This window comes from Stegostoma tigrinum, chromosome 8 (genome assembly GCF_030684315.1).
Source record: "Stegostoma tigrinum isolate sSteTig4 chromosome 8, sSteTig4.hap1, whole genome shotgun sequence".
Classification (NCBI taxonomy): domain Eukaryota; kingdom Metazoa; phylum Chordata; class Chondrichthyes; order Orectolobiformes; family Stegostomatidae; genus Stegostoma; species Stegostoma tigrinum.
Window position 1 is genome coordinate 79,392,821 of NC_081361.1, and position 17,544 is coordinate 79,410,364.

General features: G+C 41.7%; 1 protein-coding gene across 1 annotated transcript in view; it reads left to right on the plus strand.

Moving 5' to 3' along the window:
- Positions 1-3,423: 3,423 nt before the first annotated feature.
- hyi (hydroxypyruvate isomerase) overlaps positions 3,424-17,544 on the plus strand; it is a 120,529-nt gene continuing 106,408 nt past the window's right edge. Inside the window, exon 1 of the mRNA XM_048539594.2 lies at positions 3,424-3,492. The gene's annotated coding sequence lies outside the window, so the exon portion shown is untranslated. The remainder of the gene's footprint in view (positions 3,493-17,544) is intronic.

Consider the following 17,544-nt stretch of genomic DNA (forward strand, 5'->3'; position numbering starts at 1 on the left):
CAGTTATGTGTAATGTGTTCTTGTTGTCTCTTGGTTCCCTGGCATTTGAAATAACCACTAATTTTGTACTAATATTTGTTCATTATTTCTTCAGACAAATCGCCTTCAATTTTTTAAAGATGTGGTATGAATCCCATTAGTTTACCACTGTCATGGATGGTAAGGACTTTGAACAGTTAATCTGACTTTTCCACAAAAGAAAACATTTAGCATGTCTGAACAGCACAATCATTTACACAATCATTCACAGAATTGAAAGACATAGTAATTTAAAATCAAACTCAAACTGAGTATAACATCCACTTCTAATCAGACTTTTCATTTTGTTTCATTTTTTCAGTCCATATGTTCATCAGGTTCATGAGAAGACCCACCTTCCTCTCTCTAATCAGAATCAAGATGAAGCACTCAGCTACAGCACAGACTCACATTGTTGCCGGCCCTTTTCCAAACCTGAGCTGCAGCTGGGAAGCTGGTGATTACTGAGCTCCTTAGCCGTGGTTTGCATTCCCATGTTAGTGAGAAACCTTCCACTTTAGTCAACTCTCTAAATCTGTAGCAAATCAATATCGAAAGTTGGCCTTATCAACATGTAATGGAATTTTGATTGTTTCAGCTGCAGAATGTGCCTGGAGCAGTTATAAGATTCCCTGGCGGCTCAGCAATTTTACCCACTCAGAGGTTGTGCCAAACAGATTTTTTTTAAAGTCTTGTTTTTGGACTTCAGCATGTTCTATGGGATCTGAAGTAACTGCAGGATTGTTCCCATTGCCTTCAGTAGCCTGAGGAGCATTGACCAGAACCCCACTTTGATTCCGATTGCTGTCCAATTACCAGTATACAGGCAAACAGCTACCAGTTCTTCTAAAAACTGAAAGAACTGTGGATGCTGTAAATCAGCAACAAAAACAAAAGTTGCTGGATGCTCAGCAGGTCTGGCAGCATCAGCAAAGAAAAAGTCGGAGTTAACATTTCGGGTCACCAGACCCAAAATGTTAACTCTGATTTTTTTCTTCACTGATGCTGCCAGACCTGCTGAGCTTCCAGCAACTTCTGTTTTTGTCACCGATTTTTCTGACTTAAAAGTGTAATGCCTTCCAAGGTGAAGCAAGGTCCCAAGGAATGGCTTAAGTTCAACATAGCAGAACAATAATCAATCCAGCTGGATGGAGATCTGTATGGGCACTCAGGTCAATGATAAATAGGTTCAGGACTTTTTTTTAAATAATGACCTGGTGAGGCATGTTATGATGTACGAGGAATGGTGCCTTTGTACATTTTTCACTGTATTCCTGCACCTCTGTATTTGAGTACACATGACAATAAACCTAATTCTCATTCAAAACTCTGTGGGGGGGAATCACACTGCTTCACAAGAGCTGAGTCCTTAAGTTGGTTGATCCTGACAACCATCTCGAATGAATACAGATCTCATTTCAAATTTGAAAAGAAATGGTCATTTCAGATCCTAGCTCTTAAATTCAACCAGAGTCATTGTAGCTTGACAGTCACAAATTCTACGTCAAATCCAGGTTTTGAGGTGCCTAAAGAGTGGTCCTTAAAGGGACGGCTGGGCTAAACTCGGAAAGAAGAGCCTTGATGTTACAAAATGCATAGATTGGTGTAATCAGAAAGATTCTCTTTAACAACAGCGTGCTTCCTTTACTCCTGCGGATCACCCAACACCAAACCTAGGTAACTCAACTCCTCAACACCGCAAACCTCACAGAGCTTGATGAAATTATTTCTGTTTTTCATTATTCGTTCATGGGATGAGCGTCATGGAAAATGCAGGGCTGCAGGGATAGGTTGGGGATGTGATTCTGGGTGGGATGCTCTTTGGAGGGTCAGTGTGGAACAATGGGTCAAATGACCTTCTACCACAGTTTAGGGGTTGTATAGAACAGAGAACTCAGGACAGTACAGTACAGTACAGGCCCTTCTGCCCACTATGTTGTGCTACCCTATTATCCTACTAAGATCAATCTACCCTGCATACCATCCATTGCACTATCCTCCAAGTGCCTATCCAAGAGTCGCTTAAAAGCCTATAAAGTATCTGACCCCACTACCACTGCCGGCAGCGCATTCCACACACCCACCACTCTCTATGTGAAGAACCTACCTCTGACATCTCCCCTATACCTTCCTCCAATCACTGTAAAATTATGCCCCCTTGTAATAGTCATTTCTGCCCTGGGAAATATGTCTCTGACTATCCACTCTATCTGTGCCTCTCATCATCTGCTAAACCTCAATCAAGTCACCTCTCATCCTTCTTGGCTCCAATGAAAAAAGCTCTAGCTGCCTCAGCATTTCCTCATAAGACCTGCCCTCCAGCCCAGGCAGCATCCTGGTAAATCTCCTCTGCACCCTCTCTAAAGCTTCCACATCTTTCCTATAATGAGGTGACCAGAACTGAACTCAGTATTCCAAGTGTGGTCAAACCAGAGTTTTATAGAGCTGCAGCATAACCTCACAGCTCCTAAACTCAATTCCACTGCTAGTGAAAGCCAACACATCGTACACCTTCTTTACAACCCTATCAACTTGGGTAGCAATTTTGAGGGATCTATGGACATGGACCTCAAGATCCCTCTGTTCCTCCACACTGCCAAGAATCCTGCCATTAACGCTGTATTCTGCATTCAAATTCAAAGTTTCCAAAATGAATCACTTCACACTTTACTGTGTTGAATTCTACCTGCCACTTCTTTGTTCTGCATCCCGTCACTGTCCCGTGGCAGCCTACAACAACCCTCCATGCTGTCCGCAACTCCACCAATGATTCTGTGTAGGCACTAGTGACAAAACCAGCATCTATTACCCAATAAATGAATTGAAATTCTACCAGCTACAGCGACAGAAATTGAATCAAGTCCCTGGAGCATTAGCCTGGACATCTGAACCACTAGTCCAGTGGCATATCACTGCACCACAGTTTCCACTGAGTGCCTCAATTGACCATTTCAATTCTCCTGAATCATAAGGCTTAAAACTGATGTGAAATGTATTATTAGCTGTTTCGATGTGATCATTTAAACAGACGTTAATATTAAGATGTATGTCATTGCAGGATGTAATGCAATTCTACATGATTTAGCTCTCTTTCACAGTCTGCAGTGTGAGCTGATGTGTGAGATTCTTAATGGATAATTTTTATCTAAAGTCCAGCTTTATCTTTAATTTTGCACTTAAACATTAATCTTCAAGTTTAGAGAAGTTACATTTTACTGCAGTTTATTAGGCTGGTTTAAAATAGCTTTTTTGTATGATTGCGTTAGTTGCTTTCAAGAAGCAAAGAGGCTTTGCTGATTACTGCATTGTCTGCACTGAATGCTGCGTTAGCAGTACAGAGTGTGAAGTGGGAGATTAGTGAGTTGGAAGAAGTTCAATGAAAAGAGGAAGAGGTGGTCCTTTTACCTTTGACCATTTTCAGCCTGCTGTAGTTGACACTTGTGAATGCAAAGACAGGCTGATTGGTCAGTACTGGTAAGTAATTCTACTATTCCAACTGTGACAAATAGTTTTCAAAGTTATGGAATTGCAGGCCAGCTCAGCCAAGTGGAGTGTGAATCCTGCAGTATGCATGAAGATATGGTTGCACCACGTGTCCCAGATGAACACATCTGTAGGGAGTTGGTCATATGACAGATTAGAAGCATGAAGGAAGAGAGAGAATGTGTTAACACCAGACAATCCAACAAAACCAGGTGGGCATTAAAGGAGTCCTCTGAGTCTACCCCTTCTTCTGATTTCAAAGGCACGAGGACCGGTCCTGGGGAAGGTGGGGTTTCTATAAACCGGTTAGCCTGTATCCGAGTGAGATCAGAATAAATATTCTAGCAGAGAGATTTGCTGCGCCATTGGGTAGGTTTTAGTCTAGATTAGCAAGATGATGGAACATGACGATGAATTCAGAGTGGGGAAATCTGTTTAAGAAATTTAGCAAGTGGTTTTGAGAGGCAGAGGAAGCAGAGGCTAAAAGGTGTGTATGGCACAAGAATGTGACAGCATTAAAAGGTACAAATAAGAACACAAGACGTATAGTAAATAAAGCCAATGCGCTGAGGGTATAGATTGACACAGGGTGGCACTGATACCATTGCCATAATGGATAATTGGCTTAATGAGGGGCAAGGATGATGGCCTAACATCCCTGGATATAGACGTTTACAGGGACAGGGCAGGGCTGGAGATAATAAGTGGGGATGTATCATTTGCTTTGTAAATGAAATTGCTCAAAAATGTTATAACACACATCTGGAAGACATGGAACTTCAGCCTAGGCCTCTTGGCTCAGAGATAGTGCTCTTGTGGCACAGTACCTATGTTACGAAGTCGGTAGGGTAATTCTAAAATTGAAGGCTGGAAGGCTGTAGTTCCTTTAAGAGATGGGTGCTTGGTCTGTATTTAGAAATTTTTAAAAATTTCTATGTCTGAGAGCAGCAGCTCAAGTTGCGAATACAGAGAGCTTCAAAAAGTAAAATAAATGTATCAAAAATGCCTTACTTGTTGCAGGCAAAACAGCAGTCTTGCTTTAATGTTGGGACAACCACTTTGAATTCGGACAACTAATTTAAACAAAGCACCAAGAAACAGAAAGCCAACTGAATTGAAATCTGATGGGTATACAGGATGAGGGCATTTGGAAAATTAGAGAGAGACAACTGCCAGCTGCCAGAGTTAGCACAATTCAGTTCTCAGAGGAAAACCATCTAATTAATCAAAGGTACCACAATGTTTTAGCTTAAAGCCCTCATTGAAGAAATTATAGAGCATTCAAGAGGTGACTAGATATAGCACTTGGGGAAAATGGAATTAAATGTTGTTGGGAGAAAGCAGGATTAGGTATTGAGTTGGACAATCAGCCATGATCATGAGGAATGACGAAGCAGGCTTGAAAGAGCCGAATAGCTTCCTCATGTTCTTATCTTCTACGTTTCTATGTAACATCCCTGACAGCAGAATTAATGGGAGAAAGGTGTGAAGAGAGCAGAGATGACAAAATATTCTAGAAGACAGTCTGTGCGAACTTGGAGAGATTAAGTCACAATTTATTGCTTCTAATTAATAAGGTTTAGGTTTATATTAGTGGGACTTGTTTTTAATTAAATATCATTCTAGCAGTATTTAGACCAGTAAGGGACTAGTTAGTAATCTTGGAGGGAATTGTCAGCATTTTAGTAGTATTGTTAGTTTGTTCATTGTTGGGTTAAATAAATAAATTATTTATTGTTATTTGTAAAGTGGAGATCAGAAATTTGCTTTCTTTTAACCACTCTTTTAATAGATTACAAGGGAAAGGTAACCCTCTCGGGATGTTTTGGGGGTAATTATTGAAGGAGAACCCCCTACTCCTGTCATAACAGAACGGGGCACATGTTTTAGTTTAGCTATCAGAGCGGTTCGGTCATTCCTCATTGTAACAAAAATTGGGGGCTCAAGTCCAAGATCTGGATGGTCCGAGTCCAGGATCAGGATGGATTTGGACAGATGTAAACAGACTTGAGGATTAATGTCCCAAATCTTTAAATAAAACTTAGGTGAGAAAGAAAATCTGTTTAATTTCGGTTACTTGTGGTAGGTTAAATTAAAATTGAGGGAAATGGCTTTTACCATTGCTAAAGAGGTTCTGGGTTTGAAGTTGCTTCCCAAATTGGCCAAGAAAGTTTAGAAAGACAGAAGAAAGATATACTTTTAGAATTAGCAAGCAGGTTAAATTTGGGTTTAATGAGGCATAAGAGGAAAACTGAAATCATAATGGACTTGGTCAAGTATTGAGGTAAACCAGAGAAGCAGGCAAGTGCAAGAAACAGGAGTTGGGAAAACATAGATTGCAAATGATGTGACTGGAGTTCCAAATTACAAATTGTACATGCTGCGGAACAGAAAAATATTGTTGCAGATGGGTTATCGCAAGCTTAAAGAAAATGTATAGATAAGATAGGACCGGTATGGTTCTAATGTGAAATATATTTAGAATTAGTATGAAAGGCATAACTTTAAAGTATTGAACTACGTATTTTATGGTCATAATGCTGAGATTTAGAGAAAAAATGAAGCCATCTTTTCACAATGATGGTCCATATTTTTCTTAAAGAAGAGGTGCAGTGAAGTTGGGTAGAGTAATTGTGAAGTGGAAGGCAGGAAGCTGAAGTGTGTAGTTCCTTTAAGAGATTTGTGCTTTGTCTCTGCTTAGAAATTGAAGGAAAATGTATGTATGTGAGCAGCAGCTGAAATTTCCAGTACAGAGAACATCAAAAAGTGAAATGAGTATATTAAAACCTTACAGGTGGCAGTCAAAACAGCAGTATTGTTTTGATGATGGGAACTGTAGATGCTGGAGAATCCAAGATAACAAAGTGTGGAGCTGGATGAACACAGCAGGCCAAGCAGCATCTCAGGAGCACAAAAGCTGATGTTTCAGGCCTAGACCCTTCATCAGAGAGCTCTCTGATGAAGGGTCTAGGCCCAAAACGTCAGCTTTTGTGCTCCTGAGATGCTGCTTGGCCTGCTGTGCTCATCCAGCTCCACACTTTGTTATCTAGTATTGTTTTGATGTTGTGACAATGAGTTTGAATTCGGCCAATTAATTTAAACGAAGCACCTAGAAACAGAAAGCCAATGGAATTTAAATCTGATGGTTTCAGGTTGTCAACACCAATAATATTATTAGAATTTGATTGTCATTACAGGTATAGAAGATGAGGATATTAAGAAAATCAGAGAGACAGCGACAGTGACAGCAACAGCTCCAACACCTGCACCAGCCAGAGTTAGCACCATTCAGCTCTCAGAGAAAGCCCGTCTAATTAATCAACGGTACCACAGTATTTTAGCTCAAAGTCCTCATTGAAAAGGTGGTTCAGGAGTAAGCACTGCTGCCTCACAGTGCCAGGGACCCTGGTTTGATTCTAGCCTTGCGTATCTGCCTCTGTGTAATTTGCAAATTCTCCTCACGTCTGTGTGGGCTTCCTCCAGGTGCTCCAGATTCCTCCCACAGTCCAAAGATGTGCAAGGTAGGCGATTGGCCTTGCTAAATTGCCTGTAGTGTCCAGGGATGTTTGGGGCAGACATGGGGAAATGCAAAGGTAGGGGAATGAGTCGGGGTGGGATGCTCTTCAGAAGGTCGGAGTGGACTTATCGGGCTGAATGCATTCAAGAGTATGTTTTTAGCCAGCACGGAGCAAAGCAAATGAGAGAGGGCACAATTCTAGAATTAGTCTTAGGGAATAAAGCAGGGCACCCGTCTAAAGTAACAATTTTGACTATTTTGAAGATGGTGATCATGATACAGTTAGATTTGGCATCATTATGTATCGGGACAAAGATAACACAAGAGTAAAAGCTCTAAACTGGAGGAAGGCATGTTGTACAAAGCTGAGAGATGACATAGCAAAAGTGGACTGGATAAAATTGCTTGAATGAAAATCAGTAGAAAATCGATAAGAGACTTTCAAACGGGATTCTATAAGAGCATGTCTGAAGAAAAAGGATGACACTATCAGATTTAGTCCCTAGTTATCAGGAAGTATATCGGGTGAGATAATGCAGAAAAGTAGAGCTTGTGACAATCTCAAACAAAGTGCTATCCTTCATGAAGGTAAAAGGAGTATAGATGGTAAAGGGGTGAAATGAGAAAAGCAGAAAGCAAAGTTTAATATTGGCAGATAAAATTAAGGAAAGTTTATCAGTACCTTTTAAGCACAAAAGGATGACGAAGGAAAGGGTTGGGCCTATCGGAGCTGCATATTGTAAATGTACATGGTATAGAAGCAAAAGAAGTAGAAGTGCTGGATGCAGGTACAGTTACAATGTTTGAAAGGCATTTGGAAATGTTCATGAGTAGGAAAGATTTGAAGAGAAGTAGACCAAGCACAAGCATGTGGGATTAGTTTAATTTAGGAACATGGTCGGCATGGACTGGTTAGACCAAAGAGTCGGTTTCCATGCTGTAGGACTCTATGCCTGTACTAAGTTTCCGTCTTCACAATCGAGACGGTAGATGCAGACTTTCTAGTTAAAGAGGAATGTGAAATGTTGAACAAAATGAGCATAATGAGAAGGGAGGCACTGGCCTTCTTGAGGGTGGATAAATTACCAGGATAGATAAATTCTATCTTAAGTTGCTTAGGGAAGAAAAAAAATCAGCAATTGCTCTGAAGATCATTTTCTAATTCATTCTAGATAAAGGCAAGGTGCCAGAGCTTTGAGCTCAGCCAGCATTGTACAAAGTGTAAGAGATAGACCGAATAATTATATGTCAGTCAGAGGTGGGCAAATTAGTAGAATCAATATTGAGAGATATGACTAATTTTTACTTAGAAAGAAATGGATTAATCAGGGATAGTTGGCATGCTTTTATTTAAAAGGAGGAGCATGTCTTACTAACTTAATTAAAATTATTCCAGGAAGTAACAAAGAGAATTGATTAGTGTACTACTGTCCAAATGGATATAGAAAGCATTTGACAAGGTTGCACATGGAAGATTAGTCAGGAAAATCAAAGATTATGGGATACGCAGAAATGTGATAAGTAGGATCCAAAATTAGCTCAGTAACAGGAAACGAAGTGTAATAGTCAACAGATGATTTTGTGAATCAAAAACTTTTTCTGGTGATATACCACAGGGCTCAGTGTTGGGTTCCTTACTGTTTGTAAGGAATAATTGAGAAATTTGCAGATGACACTAGGATTGGTCATGCAGTTGATAGTGAACTGGATGGCAGCATATTATCAATGGATAAATTGAGTGGATGGAAGTGGCAAATGGAGTTCAATCCAGAGAGATGCGAGATGAAGAGGACAAGCAAGTAAAGGAATACACAGTAATTAAGAGGATATTGAAATGTGTGGAGATATTAAGAGATTTTTGAATACATTTCCACATATCCTTGCATGACAGGTAGACAAGGAAGTAAAGTATGGGATGCTTTCTCTCTCAGGACACGGCATTGAATACAAAAGCAAGGATGAAATGCTGTAAGTATATAAGACACAGGTTAGGCTACAGCTGACATTTCATGTACATTTCTGGTCAACACATTACAGGAGAGACATAATTGTTCAATGAAGAGCAAAGAAGAGATTTAAGACTGTCATCAATGCTTGGAAATTGCAGCAACGAGAAAAGATTGGATAGGCTCAGAACGTTTTCCTTAGAATTGAGAAGTCAGCAGGGAAAATAGAAGTGTGAAAAACAATGAGGGGCTTGGATAGAATGGACAGGGGAAGATCTGTTTTCCCCAGCAGAGAGATCAGTCACCCAGAGGCACAGAATTAAGGTGATTAATAGAAACATCACAGTCATAGAACCATTAGTAGGGACATGAGGTAAAATGTCTTTCACCCTGAGGGTGGTGGATATTTGTAATTTAGTGCCCAGTTTGACAGGTGAAGCAGAAACCTTCAACTCATTTAAAAGGAACCTGTACCTGAAACATTACGGACCAGGGACTGTAAAGTGGGATCAGAGTGGGTGGCCAGTTTATTCATCTAGTGCAGACATAATGGATTGAATGGTCTCGCACTCTGCTGTAACTCTTCTATGGTTCTGTTAGTACTTGAAAGCTGAAGCACCAACCAGTCTCCACTAATGCTAACTCTACGCCTGTCCTTCAGCTATAATTTCTTTTAATCTATGAAGAGACAATAAAACAAATCACAAAGATGAATTTAATACTGTTCTCAAGTCTCTCCATCTGGCACACTATCATTGTGCTTTCTTAGATTTGCACCCAGTTTGGGCACAAACCAATCCCTTTATATTTATCATGCTGACTAATAGCCCTGCGTTATTGTTAAAGCTTCAACTCCTATAAACATCTTTCATATGACGGCTTATATCGCATGGTGACCCTCAGGTTAAACCATCACGAGTTGTTTCTCTCCAATGAGAGGACAGCCCTATAATCCTCTGGGACTATAGTGTCTTTTATATGATGTATAAAGATATATTCTACACAGCATTGGAGTGAAAATGCCACACAGCACCATTATTGACATGATCTGATCAAAATTGTTTCAAGACCAGTTCTATCCTTCAGTTCTGGAATTCCTATTAGTGCACCATCTTGTGGTGTCACAGATGAATTGATGCAGATTGGTGCGAATACTGACCATTACAATTTCAATTAACATGCCACCTAGTACTCAAACAGGGGTGTGGCCTCTTGTGGTGCAGAGGTAATATCCCTACTCTGAACTAGGAGTTTTGGATTCAAGTCCTACCTGCTCCAGAGGAGTAATCTCCCTGAACAGGTTGATTGTTAGATATCGATGACAGAGGTATTGGCACTTTGATATTGTAATTTCGACAGAAATCCCTTGCATAAGAGCTTTTAATACAACGTTCACCCGCTTTTTGAATTATTGGTGCCAGTAGAGGTGAGTGTAGGTGCACTTTCCAGTCGTGAACCATTTCAACTCCCCATCCCATTCCTCAAACGACATGTCCATCCTGGGCCTCCTGCAGTTTTTGAATTATTTACAGATTAGCAGATTTCCCATGATATTGCTCAAGGCAAAGTCAAATGAGAAGTTGGTCAACAGAGATAATAGGAACTGCAGGTGCTGGAGAATCCGAGATGACAAGGTGTAGAGCTGGGTGAACACAGCAGGCCAAGCAGTATCAAAGGTGGAGGAAAGCTGACATTTTGGGCCTAGACTCTTCTTCAGAAATGGGGGAGGGGAAGGTGGTTCTGAAATAAATAGGCAGAGAGGGGGAGGCGGATCGAAGATGGGTAGAGGAGAAGATAGTTGGTGAGGAGACAGACAAGGCAAAGAGGTGGGGCTGGAGCCAGTAGAGGTGAGTGTAGGTGGGGAGGTAGGGAGGGGATAGGTCAGTCCAGGGAGGATGGACAGGTCAAGGGGGCGGGATGAGTTTAGTAGGAAGGAAGTGAGGGTAGCGCTTGGGGTGGGAGGAGAAGATAGGTGGGAGGAGGGACAGGTTAGGGAGGCAGGGAACAGTTGGGCTGGTTTTGGGATGCGGTGGGGGAAGGGGAGAGTTTGAAGCTTGTGAAATCCACATTGATACCATTGGGCAGCAGGGTTCCCAAGCGAAATATGATTTGCTGTTCCTGCAATCTTCAGGTGGCATCGTTGTGGCACTGCAGGAGGCCCAGGATGGACATGTCATTTGAGGAATGGGATGGGGAGTTGAAATGGTTCACGACTGGAAAGTGCACCTACACTCACCTTTACTGGCACCATCCCCGCCACTTTGACTTGTCTGTCTCCTCACCACCTCTCTTCTCTTCTATCCATCTTAGATCCGCCTCCCCCTCTCTCCCTATTTATTTCAGATCCCTCTCCCATCCCCTTTTTCTGATGAAGGGTCTTGGCCCGAAACATCAGCTTTCCTGCTCCTAAGATGCTGCTTGACCTGCTGTGTTCATCCAGCTCCACACCATGTTATCTCAGTTGGTCAACTGATATGGTGCAATATTTTGAATAAGGAACCACAATGCACGACTTCTTGACTCGGGTCAAACAGCAGTTAATTGTTGCCTGCACCCCAATTATTAAGCATTTTGTGGGGAGTGGGTGGAGAGGTACAGAGCAGCCTTCTTTTTTACAGTCTCCAAACTTGTTTTCCCAGGAATCATTGGGCCCAGCATCATTGCCCTGCCCCTATTAACTTCACTCCTTCATCCGGGTTGGGCAGCAAAAGCAGATGGTCCTGACACCTTCAGCAGGACTGTCGTGTCAATTGGCCCACACACTAGTAATACTCCACTTCCTTCGACATTGACCCCTTAAGCATGAGAATTTCAGGTTACATGACAAGGACAATCTCAGTATAATTAGCAAAATTGTGTCTTCATTGTGGTTAATACTTGATGTAAATGCAAAGAATCAAAGTCTTTGTGGAAGAAAGGAAATTTTCTCCTCAGGTAAATAGATAGAAGTATAAATGTTATTTGACCTGGGCTTGCAATATTAGTAGATGTATATGTTTACCTCCCCTCACCAATGGGGTTTAACGAAGATAGACCCAAAACACTGTATTAGACTAGGTGGGAAGACGAGAAGAGCCAGCAGCCGCAGTTTATTTGGATTTCCAGAAAGCCTTTGACAAGGTGTTGCACAGAAGGCTGCTAAATAAGATAAGAACCAATGGTGTTAAGGCAAGATACTGGCATGGATAGAGGATTGACTGTCTGGCAGATGGCAGAGAGTGAGGATAAAGGGTTTTTTTTTTCAGGATGGCAGCCGGTGACGAGTGGAGTTCTGCAGTGGTTAGAAACCACAAATATTCATGTTATACATGAGCAATCTGGAAAACAACCTAGGGGCATTGCTGCTGATTTTGCAGATGGCAGGTAGTATTGAGGAAGCGGGAAGGTTGCAGAAGGACTTGGACAGGGAAAAAGAGTCGGCAAAGAAGCGGCAGATGGAATGAAATGTGGGACAGTCTGAAGTTATGCTCTTTTGTAGGAAGAATTCAGGCAGAGGATATTTTCTAAATAGGGAAAGGCTTCAGAAATCTGAAGCACAAAGAAACTTCTGATTCCTAGTTCAGGATTCTCCTAAGGTTCAGTTGGCAGTTAGGAAGGCTAGTGCAATGTTAGCATTAATTTAAAGAGGGCTAGAATGTAGAGAGCAGAGAGTACTGGAGTGGTTGTATAAGACTCTGGACAGACCACATTTGGAATATTGTCAGCAGTTTTGGACCCTGCATCTAAGAAAAGATGTGCTGGCATGAGAGGACAGTTCAGAGGAGCACTTGAGGACTCTGGTTCTGTATTCAATAATATTTAGAAGTGGAATATGAGTTGCTGTTCCTGCAACCTTCAGGTGGCAACATTGTGGCACTGCAGGAGGCTCAGGATGGACATGTCATCTGAGGAATGGGAGGGGGGGTTGAAATGGTTCTGACTGAAACTCTGAATACTGACAGGTCTGGATAGAGTGCACGTGGAGAAGATGTTTCAATTAGTAGGAAAGACTAGGTCCTGAGAGCACTTCCTCATAGTGAAGGGATGACCCTTTAGAACTGAAATGAAGAAACATTTCTTCACCCAGAGGAAAGTTAATCCGTGGAATTGTGGCCAGGTCATTCAGTGTATTTAAGACAGAAATAGAGAAGTTCTTGATAGGCAAGGGGATCAAGGGTTATGTGGAGAAGGCAGGAGCATGGGATTGAGAAGCATATCAGATATGATTGAATGGTGGAGCAGATGCCAGGGGCCAAATGACCAAATTCAGCTCCAATGTCTTATCCTCTTAGCTACAGCTTAGAATAAATTCAAATACATTGCTAATGCTGAATCCTCCGACTATAAATGTCCTGGGGATTAACATTGACAGAGAAATGAACTGGGCTAGCCATATAAGTACTGTGGCTAAAAGAAATGTGTCAAAATCTCAGAATCCCACAGCAAGTAATTCACTTCCTGACTCCCCAAAACCAATCCACCATCTGCAGGGCACAAATCAAGAATGGGATAGAATATGATTCTGTCACCTGGATGAGTTTGGCTCCAACAATACCCAGGAAGCTTCATACTATGCAGGAGAAAGCAGCCTGATCAACTGGCAACCTGCCCGCCACTTTCACCACCGATGCACAGCGTCAGCAGTTTGTACCATGTGCAATGTGAGCTGCAATAATTCACCCACGCTTCTCTGAAAGCACCTTTCAAACCCACAAACTCTACCACCAAGGAGAGCAACAGAATACCAACAGCTGCAGGTTCCACTTGAAGACACACATTTTCCTGGCATGGTGCAATATCCCTAATTCTTCATTATCGCCGGGTCAGAATCCTGGCCCTCCCTTCCTAACAGCACTGTGGGTGTCCATATACCTCAAGGACCGCAACAGTTCAAGAAAGCAGCTCATCATCACCTTCCCCTCAACAATTAAGTCAGAGAAATAAATGCTAGCCTCGGCAGTGACTCATTCCATGAATGAATAACAAAAAAAGAGAGAAAACATGAGTCTGAAGAAGGGTCTAGGCCCGAAACGTCAGCCTTCCTCCTCCTCTGATGCTGCTTGGCCTGCTGTGTTCATCCAGCACTACTCCTTGTTATCTCAGATTCTCCAGCATCTGCAGCTCCTGCTATCCCAGAAAACCTAAGTGTTAATAATTACATTTCTCGGTTTCCATGTGAGCTGCCGCTCAAATGGCTGCTATTGGCCTTAGGTGTCCATCACAGCTTCTAGTGCAATATCCTTCCCCAATTATGGGAAAAATCCCTTATGGGAATTATAAATGTATTAGAAGCTAAACTCTAATCAATATGTTGGTACAAGAGGTGTTTGTTTCAATTAGTTTTATTGATTAATCTGATGATTTGAAATAGATGCAGCCAAACAGTAATGATATAAACTAGTACTGCAGGAATTACTTTTGCTGAATTCTTAATGAAGGTTAGAAATAAGGAGTCACCAACATTTAGCAGAACCTTTGCTGTTAGAATGGTCTTATTAATGTTGACCTGAGAAACTCAGTGTCAATGGAGTTATTAAATGGGAATGTTAACTGGACCGAAAGGAATATAGTCAGCATGTGATAGTCAATAATGCTGTATGGTTTTACCTGTTGGATGAAAGAAGGTAAGTGTAATTATCATTCATCATCAGAATCTATACATCTCAAATATCACAGGTGCTGGAGTTCTGTGCTTTGAGAATTCACAATTCATTTCAATCTGTCTACATTATCTATTGGCATTAAATGTTCTGCCTCATTTGTTTAAGTCAGTTCAGGTTCCCAAAATATTAGGTTTGGCAGCATATCAAGTTAGTGGATTTGTGTTAGCACAGTGTTGGCAACAGGCAGCCAGGAGTGCAAAGGTCATGCTTCAGAGCAGTGCAAGGTATGATCAGGTAAGAATGAAAGAGCCAGATAGAATTAAGATATCCAGCTTTCGTTTGACTCTGACAAGTTTGGAATTTATTTCTGTTGAGCTGGCAGAAAATACATGAAGAATGAAACACACAGCAGAGCAAAAAAAATGTTTCCTGTGCAGAGGAAAAATTGTATTCAGCAGAGAATCACATGAGATGTACATCTGTTGTTTCAGTTTGAAATTCGTTTCACGTCCTGCATCATTTCTATCTTCGCCTTGATGGATTACATTGCCTGATTGTCTGGGGCTTGTTGTTTCTCTTCCTGCCTCTTTTCATTTGTTCTTCCAAACAAAAATCTCAAGTTTTGAGGAAATCAAAATATGCAGAGAATGAGCGGAAAGGAATGATAAGCCTGATTTCAACTGCTGTTGCTGGGCAAGACCAGGGTGAGCTGGAGATTAAAAATGAGCTGAGTGACAACCACTCTCTTAATGTTGGCGAAACTAAAGAACTGATCATTGACTTCAGGAAGAAAGGAGGAGAACACACCCCCATCTACATCAATGGAGCAGAGGTAAAGAGGGCCGAGAATGTTACGTTCCTAGGAGTGACAATAACTGACAACCTGTCCTGGGCTTCTTGTTTACATGCAACAGTCAAGAAAGCAGAACAACATTTCTGCTTTTTCCGGAGGCTCAGGAAATTTGGCATGTCCACAGGGACCCTCACCATCTTTTACAGTTGCACCATTGAAAGCATACTGTCTGGGGGCATGAAGGCCTGGTATGCCAGCTGCTGTGCTCAGGACTGTAAAACAAATTACAGGAAGTTGTGTGCACAGCCCAGAACCACCACAGAGGCCAACCTCCCATCTATGGACTCTACTTACATGGCTCCCTGTCGCGGGAAGGCTGCTAACATCATCAAAGATCCACCACACCCTGGTAATGATCTCCTACAACCTCTTCCATCAGGCAGAAGATACAGAAGCCTGAACACATGGATCAATAGGCTCAGGAACAGCTTCTTCCCTGCTTTATTAGACTGATGAATGGACTCTTTCAATTCAAATAATGCTGATCTCGCTAATATTGATATTGCTTAGTGCAAGCCCTGTGCAACATAAACTGTTTGCCTTTGTCTAAACTCTTTTATCACCGTATGATCTGCCTAGTCTGCTCATAATGGTACTTAGGTACACATGACAATAAATAAATCAAATCAATGCCCTCTTTGCAAACCCAGTTGGGATTGAACATAGAACATAGAACAGTACAGACCCTTCGGCCCACGATGTTGTGCCAAACTTTTACCCTCAATCTAAGGTCTATCTAACTTCCACCACTACGTTATACCATCATCAAATTAGATTGGATTGACTCTCCATTTAATGCAATGTCCAATTTAAAGTGCCCACAACTTTTACCAACTCAACTGCAGGTTGTAGGATGGGTCATCTAGCTGTGAATTTATTCTTATTGTATGTTTTGAGAGCTATTGTGAGCATTGTGTGCATAGAGTTGGGACAAACGGTTAAGCAGAGTAACAGTGAGAATTTTTGTTCCAGTGGGAGTGTAGTTTAAAGGAAGAAAAACATTCCAAGGAATTTAAACCAAGGTACAAGAAACCTAAGAGACTGAAAGCCAGCAGATTCCCAGGATGTGATGGCCTACATCCAATGGTTCTAAAGGATGTAGATGCACTAGATCTGATTTTCCGAAATTCCATAGATTCTCGCATGGACTCAGAGTGAAAGTTAATAAATATAACACTGCTTTTCGAGAAAATAGGAAACTGCAGGCCAATTAGCTTGACATCAGTTGTCAACAAACTGCTAGAAGCTGTAATTAACAATGCATTTACAAAATCTTCAAAGACAATGCAAATTATGAAAGGAAAATTGTTTTTTGAGAAATTTGTTCAAGATTTTGAAGAGTTCCAAGATTGTAACCCAGTGACAGTGAAGAAACAGCTATGTTGTTCCAGATGAAGGTGGGAAGTGGCTAGGAGAGGAATTTATAGGTGATCCCAAGTATCTGCCACCCTTGTCCTTCTTGATCATAGTCATAGGTTTAGGAAGGTATTGTCTAAGAAGTCTTGGTGAATTTCTGTAACGCGTCTTGTAATGGCACACACAGAAGGTCACATGTCATGATGTTGTGCTACCATGCATCAATGGTGGAGGAAGTTCATGTTATGTGGATGTCATGCTGGTCAAGTGGGTTGCTATGTTCTGGATGTTGTCAGGTTTCTGGAATGTAGTGTGACCTACGCCCAGCCAGCAAATGGAGAGTATTTCATTATATTGCTTGCCTGTGCCCAGTAGATAGTCTACACTTCCTTCACCCCCAACACCCCCTCCACAGATCTACGGCACCTTCCCCTGAAACTGTGGTCTCCTCTAACTTGGGGAAATGAAGCATAGACTCGGTGACCGCTTCACAGAACATTTATGTTCTGTTCTCAAAAAAGACCCTGAACTACTTGTTGCCTGCCTCTTTAATGCACTACCCTGCTCCCTGGCCAACATCTCTGTTTCTGACTTGCTGCAGTGTCCCAGCGAAGCTCAGGGCAAACTGAAAGACCAACATCTCATTTCACACTTGGGGACCCTGCAGCCCTCCAGACTCAATATCGAGTTCAATGATTTTAGAGGCTAAACTCTCCCAAATCCCACCCCAAACACCAGGCCTTGTTATCACATACCCTGCCATTACACACTGTCTGTTGTTAGTCACTA